The following is a 16,750-nucleotide window of genomic DNA, read 5'->3' as shown; positions in this document are numbered from 1 at the left end:
TACTACATTATGAGCAATTAGTCCAAAATATGACAGAGACTTTAAAATAGAATGCAAAGCAGAAAATTAACCAGCCATGCACACCTGTTACTCAGCATAACATTATGTTTTGATAAGGTTTTTCCATTATCTAGGAAGAGCTTAGAACTCACCTTGTTTTGTTTTTACAAGACCATATAATTTTATTGTTGAAATATAATAAAAATGTAAGGAAATTTCATTTGATTGGAGAGCAAACAAAGATATTTTAAGGGTCCTCTTTAAAACTGAAAATGATGTTGCAAGACCCAGGCTCAAACTTACATGGGAGTCTAGCAGAAGGTCTTGTTGGTGCAACTGAGACTTTCAGTTGGTTCCCTAAATATGCATACTATGTCAGCAAAGACTATAATTAAACTCCCAAAGTCCATCAGTCTTGTCTACATGGAAATGTTATTGTGATATTAAATGAAGTTAATTAAAGCTGGTGTAAATCCCAGGTGTAAATCCCAACTTTATGCTGGGAGGAAAAAAAAAAAAAAAAAAGACAGATGTGATCTGTGTAGCTTTAGAGAGCACTGTAAGCTAGCTCCAGCCAGCTCATGGTTTTACTTCGTGTGTCAATAGTAGTTGAAGCAGTCAGACTGCACTGGTTCATCTGTACTTGTGTAATGACAGCAACATGAAGGGTGAGACCATTTAGGGAGGCAAACCCTTACGTCTGCACTGACATGCTCCACGTGTCTGATGGCTGCAGTCTCCACTACACCTCAGTTCTTCAGATTTAATTCTCTCCCCTGTAACAGCCATGTTCTGCTGTCAGAAGAGCAAACTGCACCACCATAACAAAACAGACCAATTTATGAGAAATTTTGAATTAAATGGGACTTTTTCAGTATTTCTCTCACATGTTCAACATCAGTCACCCAGGCAGTTTGTCACTGTCAGCGCTCCTTGAGTTCCTTCTGTTGGACATCCATTGAAGAGCCATGTTCAGGTCTCTTAAACTTGTATTTGTCTGCATAAGCTTCAGTACTGTCTCCCTCCTTTGACTGTATGGCATAGTACTTTAGCACAGGAAGGTTTGTTCTTTCTCCCCCTGTCCTCCTCCTTTTTTTAAACACCTTTACAAAAGTATGTGGATTTCTCAGATTTCTTAAATTCAGACATAGCTGTAAAATAGCCTTCACACATTGCCTATCACTGATTTCTCACATCTTTAGTATTCTCTGACCTTACATCAGGAACCCAGTCTCCTCTTCTTCTGCTGTTCTCCTGAGGTTTCTCCTTTGGAGCATGGAACCTCCCTCTTTCCCTAATGTCATGCAAAATCCTTATTTATTTATTTATTGTCTTCCTGCTGAAAGACTTCTAATTATCCTGCTCAGATGATTGAAGGCTCCTGTTGACCTCAGTGCCCAACCTTTTACAGTCTACATTCAGAATTCACTGCATCATTCTATGACCCCGAGTAAAATTATTTCATACATGTATGTTACTCTCTTTTTATTATAATGAGAATGGAGTAATATTCTTCATTTATATTACCAACATACCTGGAATCTTAATATTCATAATAAACTTCAACACAGAGGAACAGATTTTGAACTATATGGGAGGGACAGGAGTTCAGGAGCTGCAGCAAAACACCATTCAACTGCTACCAAGCAGAAAAGATACTCCTCAGACACATACAAATGTTTTACACTATGACACAAACCAGGAAAGTACTCCTTGGCTGCTTGTGACATACCTATTGCCATACAGGTCAACTCTTGCCTTTTTTTTTTTTTTTTTCCCCAACAGCACAAGACAGGAATTGGGATACAGAATCTGGCCCCAAAATGTTACATAAACTCAACTTGTATTATTAAGCTCCCTCAAGAAACCTGATCAGTATTAAACACTGTCTTTCAGTGCTTTGAGTCAAAGTGCTCCTAATAAGCAGACAACCTACACCACAATGTGCGGACATTTTAAAAAAGAGAAATAACAGATCCAAAACATTATTTTGATTTTTACAGAACACTAACATAACATCTCAGCACTCTAACAAATAGAAAGAAAAGCTCTGTAAGTTAGGTGAGACTGCCCATAGAGAATTTCTTCACCTGATCACACCAATTTGCAGAGATTAATTATATGGAAGGAACCACGCAATGCTGAATTTCATGATAAATGGACACTATGACAGCAAAAGATTTCCCCTAATGTTCCACTTGCTTTTCAACATTTGAAATTTAATTACTTGGAAAAAAAAAAAAAAAAAAAAAGCAGCAAAAGCCATCAATACCCCAACTATGATGCAGTATTTTCAACTTGAGAAGACATTTTCTTTCACCATAAAGGAAACTTCAGGTGTGAACCCATGGGAGGCAGATCTCAGACACAATGACAATGTTGCTATAGCAATTATTTGTGGCAATGTGCATCAGTCGCATTTTAGCTCTCAAGCATACTGCTCAGTTCATGCATGCTATTCATAAGCAGAATATAAACTGCTTGATGCTTATTGTACCCTAATAAGATTTGTAAATTACTTATTGTGATGCACTTCCAATAACTAGGAATGGAAGAATAGTTTTTGTTAGCAATATTTAATCATGTTTAGAAAAAAAAATTATATCCATGCATTTGATTAGATATTTCAACTGCTGTTTTCCGTGAAGTCAAAGATATATAAACATATTCTAAAAGCAATCAATTATATTTTCTGAATTATTGTGCATTATACATTATTCAGATGGGGTCCGGTTTGCGTAACAGCTATTTAAGATCAGGTTAACTTTTAGAAGCAAATGAAGAAAAACGTAGATCAAGATAGAATTTTATAACCATTCAGCATAAAAGAGAGGTGTGAAAATGCAATGTTCAATTATTCTCAAAAGCCCAAGCAGCTGATAAAGCAGAAATAACTGAATCAACCTTGCATGTATTTTGTCCATTTAATAATACTTCACTGCTCAGCTAAACTAAATTTCCTGGCTGTGTTCATTAAAAATAAATGCAATTGTGCAACGCTTGTGATATTAATGGGCAGATTCAGTCCCCAAATCAAAACCTCAGAGCCAAATCATCCCAGATTATGGGAGGGTTTACGCTTGAAGCAAGCTCAATCTAGCAAAGCAATCTATGAACATAAAACTCACAGACAATGGAAAAACCACCTCTGCAAAACAGACCTTCTGGAGTGCTCATATCTTGGATTCGGACAGCTAGAAGCACTTTCTTCTACCTACTGTTCTTTAATCCCCAATTAATTTTATTAATTGATCTTACACTTCTAAAAGTGCTTCAGCAGCCAGAATAGAATGGATCCTAGGAGTGCATAATGCTTAATTTAACAACAAAATCTTTGGTAATGAAACATCCACCACAGTAAAAAGTGCCCTATATAAAATGAAGCCAATCACCATTGGCTATGCTTACTGAGATGACAAAACTTCTCACTAAACTCTGTTAGACACACCACGAGACAGTTCCTTTGTATTTCCTTCCCAGTAGCTGCAGCCTATCGACTTAATATACACATATTTCAGCATGTCTTAATATTTTGCTTCAATGTAATGAAACTGTTGCAACCACCCTCCTTTGTTCTCTCCAGCCTTCTCCTACAGCGGTGTCTGAATTAAAGAAGCAGTTATAAAATAGCTCCTTACACAAATTACACTTAGATATTTTGGGGGATGAAAATCACAAGAAAAAAAAAGATTATGTATAATTTAGGGCTCTCAGAGCAAGACTATCATTTTCCTTTGTCTGTTTGGCTTAAAATACAATCTACAAGCTCCTATGACATTGAAGTTATTCTTCTTAACTCAATCTATCAAGGTGTGGAGTAAGCTAGCCATTCCCTGTAGATTGTTAGTAGTAACAGAGCAAAGTCATTTTCAAAAATGCATCTGACACATGTTAATGCTCAGTTTGGAAGGACCTGCTTTGTTTTCAGTGCATACAAGCTGCCCTGTCAGCCCTGGGCTTTATTTATTCTTTTTCAAACTCCAAACAATTAAACAGGTAGTAGCTAACATTAATAATTAGCAGTTGTGTATAGAACTGCTCTTTAGTTTCTCTAATTCTCCGCATTAAAAATGGATGACAGAAAGCTGAGGTTGATGTTTAAAAGTACTTGGCTTTTGATAAGGGACAGGCCTATGGATGTCTACACAGTACCAGGGGCTTTACTGACTGGGGAAGAGGTGTCTAGGAAACTCATCTGTAACTCACACCCCATAATACAGGGGTCACCCTGACACAGTAAAAGTAGGGAGTGAGAAAAGGTGCTTTTTGAGGACCGGAGAGATACAGCCTCTGCAGATCTAAATAACATTCTCCTAGGTTATGCTGCACCCTGGGACTCAGTCCTCTTTCTGTCTGAACTTAAATCCACCTGATATGGTTGTTCTGCAGTCTTCGAACTCAGCTCCTGCCTTATTAGCCAGAATACCATGCAACTGTAATGCCATAACCTCAAGCAAAACCCTCTCCTATCCTAGCATTTACCTGTAAACACACACACACAAATATTCAAATGCCCCAAGTCCTAGCTTTTAAAAACAACACAGAACTAAGAAAATCCTTATTTTCCAGAGCAGCAATGAGAATACATGTTCTCCATTAGGCGGCTGCTGCTTGCCTAATTCATAAGGTTTTTATTGCTGCAAAAACAAGGGAAATGACAGCCTTCCCTGCAGTAAATCCCTTTTTGGACCTGGATTTATTTTGGAAGAAATGATCACCTTGGTGCACATAGCTCCACACTTAAAGCTTTCTGCAATGGCTTCCAATTAAAACAGCAGGACAGAGAGCAAATGGCCCATTTCCTTCCCTTAAAACCTGCTGCACCCACGGCTCTGTTTTGATTGAACAACTTTACCATGGCTTTACATGTTTCTTAGAAAGTACCTCGAGTAAAAGGTGGGCACTAATGGAGAACGAACAGAGTGGTGGCTAGTAGTTTCCAGCTCAATCAGAGACAAATTAGTAGTTTGCTTCCCAAAGGCAGGACATGGGTCCTGGCCAGCAGCTCCCACCTCTGTGGAGCAGAAAGCACTACTCCACCACATCACCCCACCTCCTGCCCTTTTTCCTCCCCACTGTGGCGTTTCTTCAGCTAGTCACGGGGAATGAGCTAGGAGATGGGGTGTTTAAGGCAATTCTGTTCTGAAAGTTAAAGCTGCCATTATCAGATTATGCTAACAGCTAAAATCTCAGTTGTACATGTCAATGTGTACTCAGAAAGGCTGTTATCCCCTACATCAATTTAACAGTAGTAGACTGAGCATTAGGCGGTTCTTATGTGCATGGAAAATGCAAAGCAAGTGCCCCCACAACGTGACTCCATAAATCAGAACTTCTGAAAGTGCAGGAGTGAAGCTAGAAAAAGGCAATTATAATCCCCAAACATTGACTTGGAGGTGGCAGAGTTCTCACAATGGCATATGCAGTTACAGGCAAGACTTACAAAATTTATTCTCGATTAAACATTAGTGTAAGGATCAATAAAGATCATTTGTCTACATTGCCTTCACTACCAATTGACCTTGCTGTTAGTAAAAGTAGGAAATAGCTTTTTTCATCAATACAGGAGCAAATATAGATTGATATTTATCACTAGATGGTCTGGTTAGAGCCTTCTAGTTTTCTTTGAAGGACCACAAATTATTCACAACATGGCAGGATTTCTTCAGTGATTACATCTGATGCGTTTTACACAACATCCTTGTTTTTGTATCTGATATTGAACCCTATAAAACACATCATTTTATAGAGAACCTGGAATTGGACTCCTCTGCAACAGAATATTTCTTCTCTTGACTGTCTGCAGTGCTTTATAAAATATTTATTGATAGGATGCCTAAAAATACACATAGGCCAGCATAGCTTTAAGATGGATGACTATTTAGCAGACATACAGTAGATTTCACACCACAGGGTTCTTATTAGGCATAGTTGCCTAGAAATCAGACTTATTTTCTGACATATGATTATAAATATTTTCATTGAAAATGAATAATTTAGCTCACTGAACAGACAAAATTATTTAAGTTTTACTTCTTCAAGGCTCCCCAGCAAAAGCTGGGGGGCATATGGAAGACCAAGCTGAACGAGTTTGTGCCTTTCTGCCTATTAGTTATTTATTTGAAAACAGAATTTAATTACTCTTTGTATGAAACACATCATGTGTTGGTGGTTCAGTTTTAGCACAAAATGCAGGGAGGCTGTTTTGGTCCTGACATTTCCTGTTGCAACTTAGCGTGATACTGAAAATTCCCATCCTCTGCAATCCACTGGGCTTTGCTGGCTGCATACAGATGAGACAGGGTATTTCTCCACAATGAAAATGGAAAGGCAGATCTCTTTCCTAGCTAATTAAGGAAGTAACAAACATGCTCCTGGCTGCACACCGAGAGGCACAAATTCTCTAGGGAAGCCTGTCACCAGCAGCAGAGGTAGGCAGGGATGCAAATGGTGCCTGTCCCACCTCACTGCTCCTTTCTGAGGGGCTCCTTCTTTGGGTGTGTCATTGACACCACAAAATTGTGTGTGTTTCACTGAGAAATCTCCCACTGCTTCCACCTGACCCGGTTTCCCCAAGGGTAGACAGCAAACCAGATCTGGAGAGGGCTCTACCAGAGTACAAACACACTCCCTCTCTGCTGCAAATGCCTGGGATTTGGGAACAGTGGCCTTTAAGGAAGGGATCACTATGATTCCCAGTTATTTCATTAAGGATGCTGAGGGGTTCGTCCTGGTCTGTTACTTACAGAATTTACCAAAAGAAAGAAAAAAGTTACAAAAAGTTACAAAAATCTTATCTTACCATTACTACAGCTTTTTTTTTTTTTTTTTTTTTTTTTTAAGATAATTAATTCCCCTGTGATGTAGGCAACCCTCCCAGCACTCAGGTTTTTCATTCCCAGTGGGGTTTGTATGAAGCACATCAAGGTACCATCTATTACTTATGAGACTGCAGTAAAGTCTAGATGCATGCAGTTTCTCCATCTATATTGCACTTTCCAAAAAAGTTGGCTCAGTATGCTAAAAAACACCTCAACTACAAACTACACACCCAGCCTGAGCATGCCTGCAATTAATTTCCTAGAATATTTTATTCACAAGCACATCTGTTATGCCATATTCCACCACATTCAAGGGACTAAATAAAAGCCCGTTGTCTGCCGTCAGTAGGCATATAATGCATCAATCTCATGCAAAACAATAGCATTGCTTTCCTTAAAACAATGGCTGGAGGAATTGTATACTACAGAGGATTTCTGCTAGATGAGCACAGCAATCTTAATTGAGATTTAATGTTTACTTTACCTGGTTAAGCACAGAGCAAACACCAGAGAAATTACTGTGAAACAAACAAACACAAAAATGTTCAAAAGCTAATTAACAGTAGTTGAAACTTGCTCAGTTCAAACAATAACCTGCCCAAGCAACAGGCGCTTTTCAGCATGGCGATGCTTAGCCTCACAGATAAACCTTTGAACCTGCTGTGTGTGTTGTTGCAGGCACCCAAACCACTAATTAAAATGGGATAACTCAAAAGAAAGCATTATCTTACCTGCAGAAGAAGAAAATGACTAAATATTTAATTCTTCTCTCATAGACAGTGAACTAGAAAATAGGCAAAGTGAGTATATGTGCGTTTGTGGGAGACTGTTTAATCCCTCTATTTCATAATGTTTAGAAAGATACAATCACCATTTCACAGCTGCTTTCACACAGGTCATTGTTGTACGACTCAAAACTTCATTAAGGTGTCAATTCAAAGGCTGGCAAAGCTTTCCATACAGCTGGGTTGAGCTTTAGATCAGACACTAACTGGGAAGTCTGCACTACCTTTACCAGTGTTAAGGATCAGCTTGAGTGAAGAGGTCTCCCATTCACTTCTTGCAATGGTTTTAATCTTGCCACTTTTACTTGCAGAGGACTACATATATTTAGCAACACCAGAGGTTCAGCAAACTCATTATTCTTGACTAATGTCCAAGCATTTTGAGCCTCCACCCCCCCCACACACACACTCTTAGACAGCCAAACTAAAACTAATTTCAGTCCTGATCCAAACCCAGCTGAACTCAGTAAGAACACTCCCTGCTTCTTGTTATATGGTACAATCACCCATGATCTCCAAGAGTCTTCATTAAGCTTTATTTTCAGGGTGTCCTGCTGTATCTGATCTGGTAAGAGAGATACAGTTTACAGAAGCATGAACTGTAACACTTCAATGCAAAACTGAGAGCTGGGGACACAAGAGAAAAACAGTACTTTCATGAAAGGAACAGCTCTACATTAAAACATAGAAATATGCAAGGAACAAATAGCCTTGATTATTCTAGGTAAGAAAATTATCAGCAAAATGGAATGGCAGAATTTCAGAAATACACAGAAAACCTGATCAGACATAGTATCTGATTTTCTTAAGCAATTAGGACCACTTTCAAAGACTCGTTCTATTTCTCATCATAGTTGGTCTACTCTCCTCATTCCATGTGTTTTTAACTACCAGAGATAACAAGGATATGGATTAATGACTGATTTTAATGACATGTAACACTGGTAACATACATATAATGCAGTAATTGTATAAGAAAGTGTCTCTAATCACTTCAAGGATAAGAAAGTGTCTCTAATCACTATCTACAAATCTGCCAGTTTGCCTTTAAAAGTACAGCCCTAACCTGTCAAAATCAAATTGGATTTTCATTAAAGGTTCAACATTCATAAATGAAAGACAATTAAAATAATTTAAAAATCAAACAGCAAAAAGCCAGAATTGCTTTACAAGAAAACTCTCCACCTATTTCATCTTCAAATGCATCTCCCACTTCTGCTCCCATCCCATGTCAATGAGATCTAAGTAGAAGTTTTCAGAAGTAAGGGTGAATTCATCTGCTGCAAATTCACTGACTGGGTCTTCAGGGCTTATGAAAGATTACTCCCACTGCTGCCAGAGGGCATTTTGCCTGGATAAAGATGAGTTTGTACTTGGAAAAATCTACCAGACTCTGTCCTCAATAGGTTCTCTGGATGTTCTGATCATTAAAAGAGGAGCCCCCAGATTAGGACTAGTTGGTCAGTTGTTCCATGGTTACTGAGACATGTTCTTAGATAAAGAAGATAATAAAAATAAACAAATGAACTGTTGCTAACAGACCACTTTGGCAGAAAACATGGTTATTCTAGATAATGACACAGTTAATATACAGCAGTATTTTTCAGATAATGGCTGACTTCCCTAGGATGATGGGGAAAGGCAACCCCAGAGGTCATGAGATATTGTGGCTACACCACTGTGCTAGTCAGGGTCAAGCATTCATTGTCAAAATTTTGAAGCACAGATACGCAGAACTAGATCATGTCACATAGCTTCTGTTTTACCCCTGAAAAATGTATAAATCTAGTTATTATAATAAAAATAAAATGATGACTTAAAAAATGGCAGTTTTGAACATGAAATCAGCAAACTGAGAATTATTGGTGTCAGGAAAGAAGCATCTGAAAAATTTTCAGTAATAAGAATCTAGCTTAGGCTAGAAGGGAGGTTAAGATGCCCTACTGTTCTTGGTTTCTAAAAAGGGACAAGACTGCCCAAGACTGGTTTCCCAATCACTGACTCAATTAAGAAATATTTTCACTTTCTGCAATGTACGTAATTCTTTATTCCACCATCTCTGAGAATTTAATCAGGGCTTACTACATTATTTTATGGAGTGCTCTTCAGGACAATATCAACTGAGAAGTTAGGGGTAGCACATCTGTCCAAAGAAGGTACTCTACCTGAAATCAGTTTACTTAAATACAATCTTTTTCCTTTTTATCAGAGCTGAGAGCTATCTGTGATCATTCTCAAATATATAAGCTGTTCTCCACAGCTGAACCACTGCAGAGAAGATGGGAGCTTGCGTATCAAATATTTCTACAACTCTGCCTGAATAGTAGAAACCAACTATTGACTGGTCTTGACATGAAAATATGCACACACGTATAAGTGCTATAAGACATGAAAAACAGGCGCTTTGCAAAGCTTACCATGAACTGAACATGGGTTAGTGAAATGGTGACATAAACGTGTAGGTGAAACTTTCTCCAAAATGCCAGAATAATGCTATTAATAGTTGTTTTACACAATTCTTGCTTGGTTCCTCAAATTCAGCTAAAACTTAGAAGACAACTGTTTGCTGTCACATTCAGAAATTAGAGGAATGAGACGTTCCCAGCAATGGATGAAGGAGCACATCTCAGCTAGAAATACTGGTAATGCTTCATTCGACACCAATTTTGCAAGGAAGCAGGGCCAGGAAGCCTGTGACCCCCAGTGCCAAGCCCCTGTCTGTCTGAATGTGCTTGGCTAACAGAGACACAGACTCTAGCTTGGCATCTGAATAAAGCTAGTTACCAAGATGTGAGAGAACACTGTTTAACCAACACTTTTCACAGCTTCTGTTGGTCTTAATCCAGTCATCAACACAGCTAAGGCAACATCTTTCCATTTTGCTCTCTACAGCTCATCAGTAGTAGAGGCATATGACACGCACTAATAGTCTGACACTCAACTGATGCTGCTTACAGTTCATTCAAGGGGAATAATGTTATTTTCTGGGGTCATCTTACTATTTAGTAGTCTTGGATGGTCCTGTCTAATTAATCACAAGGAACTGAGAGTCTTCTCTTGGAAATGAAATGGATAACAGTTGAGGTAGGCTTTCAATGGCTATTAGGCACTTTACACTACATTTTTAGATCACTTACCAGGGTTACTTTCAGTTGCTTTATTCCAACATATAACAATACCTGAGGTTGAAAAGCTGACTTTGATCTCTGAAGCCACCTGGATACTGGGCTATAAAAAGAATAAGAGGAAGCCTACTAGAGCAGTCACGTCACAGTGCAAGAAAGGAGCAAGGGTCATGGATCAGCTGCCAAAGCCCCTCATCCTGCTGTTGCTGCACACTGCAAGAACGATCCCACTGTCATAAAAGCTGCTGCTCTTTCCTGTTTCAGATGAATCACCTACATAGCACTCAGAACAGATATTACATACAGTCAGGATGCAAGCAAAATGGTCTCAAACAGACTTTTCCAGGACTAGGTTGATCACCTCAGTTGCTTATTTTAGAGTGCCAGAAAACAAAGATCAGATAAAGTGACAGATACACTCTTATGGACTTCAAAAAGTGGATATTAATTCCTTTCTAACTGCCTGCTATGCAAAACCAGTGAAGTTTGAATGTCAATCTGTATCTTTTCTGCCTCCTTCATTACCAGAAGTAACCCTGAAGTAGTATTTTGCAAAAGTTGCCTTCATAGCCTTTTCAGATGTCTCTGCTACAATTTCACTTATATTACCCACATTTACATCCAGTAGAAAGGGGGATTACATAGAAATATAAAATTTCTGCACAAGTAAAGCTCCAAAGGTGTGGGTTAAAGCTGGTAAAGATGACAGTTGTCAGCATAGTTTACAGAAAATTGTTGGGTCCTACTTCAGTATGCCTCCAGGCAAACATCATGCAACCAGCAATTGAGCACTTAAGATGCAGAAGTAAATTACGCTTATTCTCTCCTAGCCATTTTGTATGCCTTGACTGCTGCAAGAGATAGCAGAAACTTCCTGCTGCCTACTAAGTTACCCAGAATAACTTAACTAAACAGAGAGGAGTAGCCAAAAGGCTTTTCTCTGAAGTCTTTTCCTAACCAAAATTGAACAAAGCCAACCATGATTCAACACGCGCTGAATGCAACATGGGAATCCTGCAGAGATTCCCCACCGGGCCAGGCTAAGTTTAAGCCTGTATAACCATAGGATGCAAATGACATTTCTCAGGACTGAGCCCAAAAATGCACAAGGGAGTGCTGCTCCAGCACTGTGCCCTTTACGCCTAGGAAGAGAGGAGAGCTATTTCTGGCAGTGATGAAATGGGGGCTGCAATCAGTCACTAATGGTCACAAGGGACTCGGCAGATCCGCAGACACAGAGGGCCCGGGGCTTCTCAGGCTGTTCAGGGCAGATGGACATCCTCTATGAAATCACAAGCTACATTTTTAGCTTGGCTTTGCAAACTGCTGTGAAGCTGGCATGCACTGGGGGAAGTGAGCTTGCCCAGGATACAGCGCTTGACGTTGACCTCAGCGTCACAGAACATATTCACATTTGGGAATAGAGCTAACCGGAGGTTTTTTGTTTGTTTTTTTACCATTCACTGTGATTTTGGATGAGCAGTCCCCCCCTCCCCCCCCTCACAGCCATCTTGCTGCTCTGAAAGGTGACAGACTTTTGCTCTTCCTCAAGCTCCATTATAATCAATTCCTCAGTTCCCCATCTCTGATGCATCACTGACATTTAACACCACTATTTAATATACCTGTGTAGTATGTAACATTGAATTTTAGTCCACATCCCTGTTAATGAGGAACTGTAACATTAGTGAAGTACTCACTCAAAAACATGCTTTACTCCTAATGGCCATATGAACTCCATTTGTGTACTCTACTGTACAATATACTCTACACAAATAATGTACATTTGCTCATGTTCTATGTACTCTGTGGGCATCACATTTCTTAAAGACCTGTTGGTCATGCAAGACAAAACAGATGAAAACTAAGAGCTGCTCTCCAATCCCTTGATGCAGCTCTGCCCCAGATACAATGTCTGCTTTGAGAGAGCTTTAAATATTGGTTGTGGTCACAGTGCAGATGCAGACACCTGGGTGCTAGCCACCATTTTCCCAAATCTGAACTTGCTCACAAACATCACAGGCTTACTGGTTTTAGTTAACAGTTCAAAAAAACCTTTCAGACAAATTTCAAAATGTCCTGAAATTTCAAAATGCCTGAATGCTCTAAGGTAAAGCAACACTAAACAACAACAACAACAAAAAGTATCTCCCCCAGCCTCGAGTACAGAGCAAAGCTACAACAGCGTATGTAATGATGAAGCCTTGAGATCTTATACTGAGAGTGAACTATGAAAGGAGTTTCAAAATGAGGTAGAAAAGACAATGAAAAAAATCAGAAGAACTACAAAAAAAAGAAAAAAAATCAAATACAGAACTTGTAGAAACTTAAAATATTTTAAGCGTCTATTTCTTGTAGCTTAGCTTTTATTGGTTTACAGCCATATTATAGCTATGTTAGAGAAACCAACCAACAACAAGGGAGTAACACTGCATTTCTTGGTCACAATAATCTACTCTGTGCTGAAGTCCATAAGTTATTATATTAATTTCTAGATTTTATCAAAAAACACATGGACAGACTTAAACCAGAAAGTGTTCTAATATCATGGGTGTTACAGACATTCAGTGTGAGAAATGCTTTGTAGATTTTTACACCATCTGAAAGCTTCCTATTTATTCACTGGCAAGTAATCATTTAGTTCATGAGACGGAACTTAAAATGAATCATTTTGGTGAAAATGCCATCTTGTTCATTTTCCTCTTCAGTTCTGATACACATTTAGCAACAATCCACTAAGAGATAGCTTAGAATTCATAGTCTCTGCTATGTAGTGCTACTTAGACTTCTTCCGGGGATAACAAATCAATGACTTTAAAGTCAATGAAGAAACCTCCATTGACTTTAAGGTTGACGGAATTTCACCCTAAATCCACCTTTTTTGGAAACCCACCCACACTGCTACACAGGACCAACCTGCCTGTCCGCAGATGACCAAATTATCTGCACACTCAAAACATACATTCTAAGCACTGGCTTTTTCATATAGATTTTTAAGCTTTTTGTTTGTTTGTTTGTTTTTCCCCCCTAAATACATTCTAAAACATTAGTAGAGAAAAATAAGCAGTGGTTCTTGCATCTTCTATGTATTGTCTTCATATGGTACTTAGATAGGAAGTATTACTTGGAGCTTCACCCAAAAGGTATGGCAAGATAAGAGCTGAAAAAGAGATGGACCCTATTTAACTGCGTGCAACTATATAGCTAAATTTAATTATGAGGCCTATAGGGAAAAATAAAGTACAAATCAGATGCACACCATAATAAAAAGAGAGATGCAATACAGAAAAGCATAGCAGAATGCTATGATCATTCACACAATCCCATGAGACCAACCTCTCATAATTTTGTCATACCCTTCCCGAATCTGCTGCTTAAATCAGCTTTCAAGAGAAGAACAATATACCCTATGTATTGAAAACAACATGTCAGAAACATTAAAATTAAAAAGAGAGAGAGAGAGAACAATACAGACAGAAATCCACAGTTTCTGCTGGCTGAACACGCAGAGCAAATGTAAAATTATATTTTTGTGGCAGCTCATCGGTTAGTCACCTGAAAAACCTTTGTTAATTTGTAGGAATTCATACTCTTGAAACAAATAAATGACTACACTTTATATTGGTACCCACAACTAGAAAGAATGATAAAATGTTTCAAGCTATTAAAAATGTCATCCAAAAAGTTATAAAAGACACTTCCTGCTTATCAACAGGTTCCAACTGCTGGGCTTCTCCCTGGATAAGACTGAAATCAGTGTTTTCCTCCACTAGTTACCTTGACCATTAACTTAGATACACAAAACCCAACCAAGCTGTAACACCATCAATAACCGTGTGAAGACATAAGGAGGTCTAAAGACAGGGAACAGCTGCTGTCAGCAGTGGCAATAGGTGACCCAAGTCAAAAGAATGTCAGAAGAGAGTGAGCAATCTTTTTGTGACACAGAGCTGCTTCAGTTTAAGAGTTTAGTTTATGTGGACACAAGAAAAGCACTGTAGTTGTCAGTCATTGTAAACAGATTGTGGATGGATAAACTGACAGTGGTCCAAGATCTCCCATTTATTTGGGTTGCAGAAGGTTAAATTGTTCCTTCACCTGTGTCACTAAAATACTCTCCCAACTATATTTTTGTTACTTAATCTACCTGGCACAGAAGCAAGTTCAAAAGAATGAGATTCTTCTTTAGAAGCATCAGTATTTCAGTCTTCTGTGTGCACCCATGGTTGGTACTCCATGCAAGTACCTTTTCTAATGGCAACAGGAGATGGCTACACCTCCTCTGCATTTCCTCCAGGCCGTAAAGCTATGCTGACAACTCGTAACTTTTTATGTTGTCTCGGATGTACAAGGTCAAAAAATAAATCCTCTCTCTGTGTGGCTGGGGTTCTTGCTAAATCAGCATTACTCCAAGACATAAAGCACAGCTGAGATTTTAAACATTGTCCTCAGGCTGTTTGTCTCTCCCGAATTCCTGTTGAATATTGATTTGGGATTTAAAGGTCCAGCTGCCCATCTAATCAGGTTGCCCCAGTCTATACAAACTTTGACTGATTAATTGGTTATTTTAAATGCGTAGATACCTCAAGGTCTAAAGAACATGGACAACACAAACTTTTCTTCCCTTTCTTTATGCCACAAGGTTTTAGATCAAACTATATCACTGCTGAAATACAGGTTTGTGCTTCAAGATACGATCACCAACTAGATTTTTCTGTGCATTTCTTTATCAGACATATCTAAGGCAAATATGCCTACTAGTTTTAGTTATAATAAATCCTAAAATACCAGAAAAATCACTTAATATTAAACTTGAGACCACATGTTGGCTTGTGAGATATTCATAACTTTAGCAGACCTTACATTAAGCAAATGGAATTCCTTTTATACATGTCATCTGGATGCATCTCTCCACAGGTGAGCTACCATCTAGGCAGGTTTAATGGACAATTCCTCAGGCTGCCCTAGCAATTACTCCTGTGCTGACCTGGAAGGATCATTAATATCAGGGAGTTGAGAGGCAATTCAATTTCCATGCTGGCTCAGCCCTAAGCTTCTTCTAAGTAGATGCTGTCAGCTGTGTCAAATTATATATGATGCCTAGGTGATGCAGAAGACTATTAGAAGTAGAGCTGGGAATGACAAACTCTACTCACAAAGTTTTCAGCCTGAACTTGGACAATGGCCTAAAATACCAACAGGCCACAACCATTTAGCACTGGAAACTAGCAATGACCCCAAATATTATATTTTGGGGAGAATTGGGAAGAGCAAAACCACGTAAGAATTAACCCAGGACAATAGGATAAGAGCCGCTTTGCAGAGTTACATATTGGGAGATTTAAATGCATAAAGAGAAAAAGGACTTACTGGGCGAACTTTGAGGAAGACCAGCTAAGAAATGCAAACAGGATTACACAATATACCAGGTACATCAAAATTACAAAGTTTTGATCCTCAACACCACAGCTGTGATCCAAAACACAACAAAACAAAAAACTCATCTCCAATTCAGCAGGTAACTTTTTTTTACAAATATGCCATGAAATTGCCTCCCCCACCCTCCTGACAATAAATCCCCTCAACATGCTGGTTACAACCTGAAAACCGGGATAAATCTGACCACGCATCTTCCACACTTTATTATCCTCTGATTAATTTAAAAGAGAAAGTGTAAGAAAAGCCTTTCCCCTTTACTTTCTGCCTGGTGAGTGGAAAATTAGACATTTTGTACAGACAGAAGCTGTTGATGCCCCTCTTTAAAAGCCCCTTTACCTTATTTGGCAAATCATTTTTTTACCCTTTTCTTTGCCCACTATCACGACACAACCATCCCACCCGGTGCCAGTCCTGGCTTTGCCAGGAGAATTCCCATGGTGCCTGTGCCAAGGCATTTTAACTCTTCTTGGGAAGGAAAAGGAGCAAGCAAACACCAAACTCCTCCTCAGAGGAGCTCAGCACTCTCCCACAAACATACCTCACAGCTTGTTTTCAGGTAACATGGAAAGCTTTGGAATCT

General features: G+C 38.9%; 1 protein-coding gene across 42 annotated transcripts in view; it reads right to left on the bottom strand.

Moving 5' to 3' along the window:
• The window catches only part of NRXN1 (neurexin 1), a 703,785-nt gene that overhangs the window by 28,708 nt on the left and 658,327 nt on the right, over positions 1–16,750 (bottom strand). The gene's annotated exons all lie outside the window — the stretch shown is intronic.

This window comes from Anas acuta, chromosome 3 (assembly GCF_963932015.1).
Source record: "Anas acuta chromosome 3, bAnaAcu1.1, whole genome shotgun sequence".
In the NCBI taxonomy this organism is placed as follows: domain Eukaryota; kingdom Metazoa; phylum Chordata; class Aves; order Anseriformes; family Anatidae; genus Anas; species Anas acuta.
This window is presented reverse-complemented; position numbering and strand designations above follow the sequence as displayed.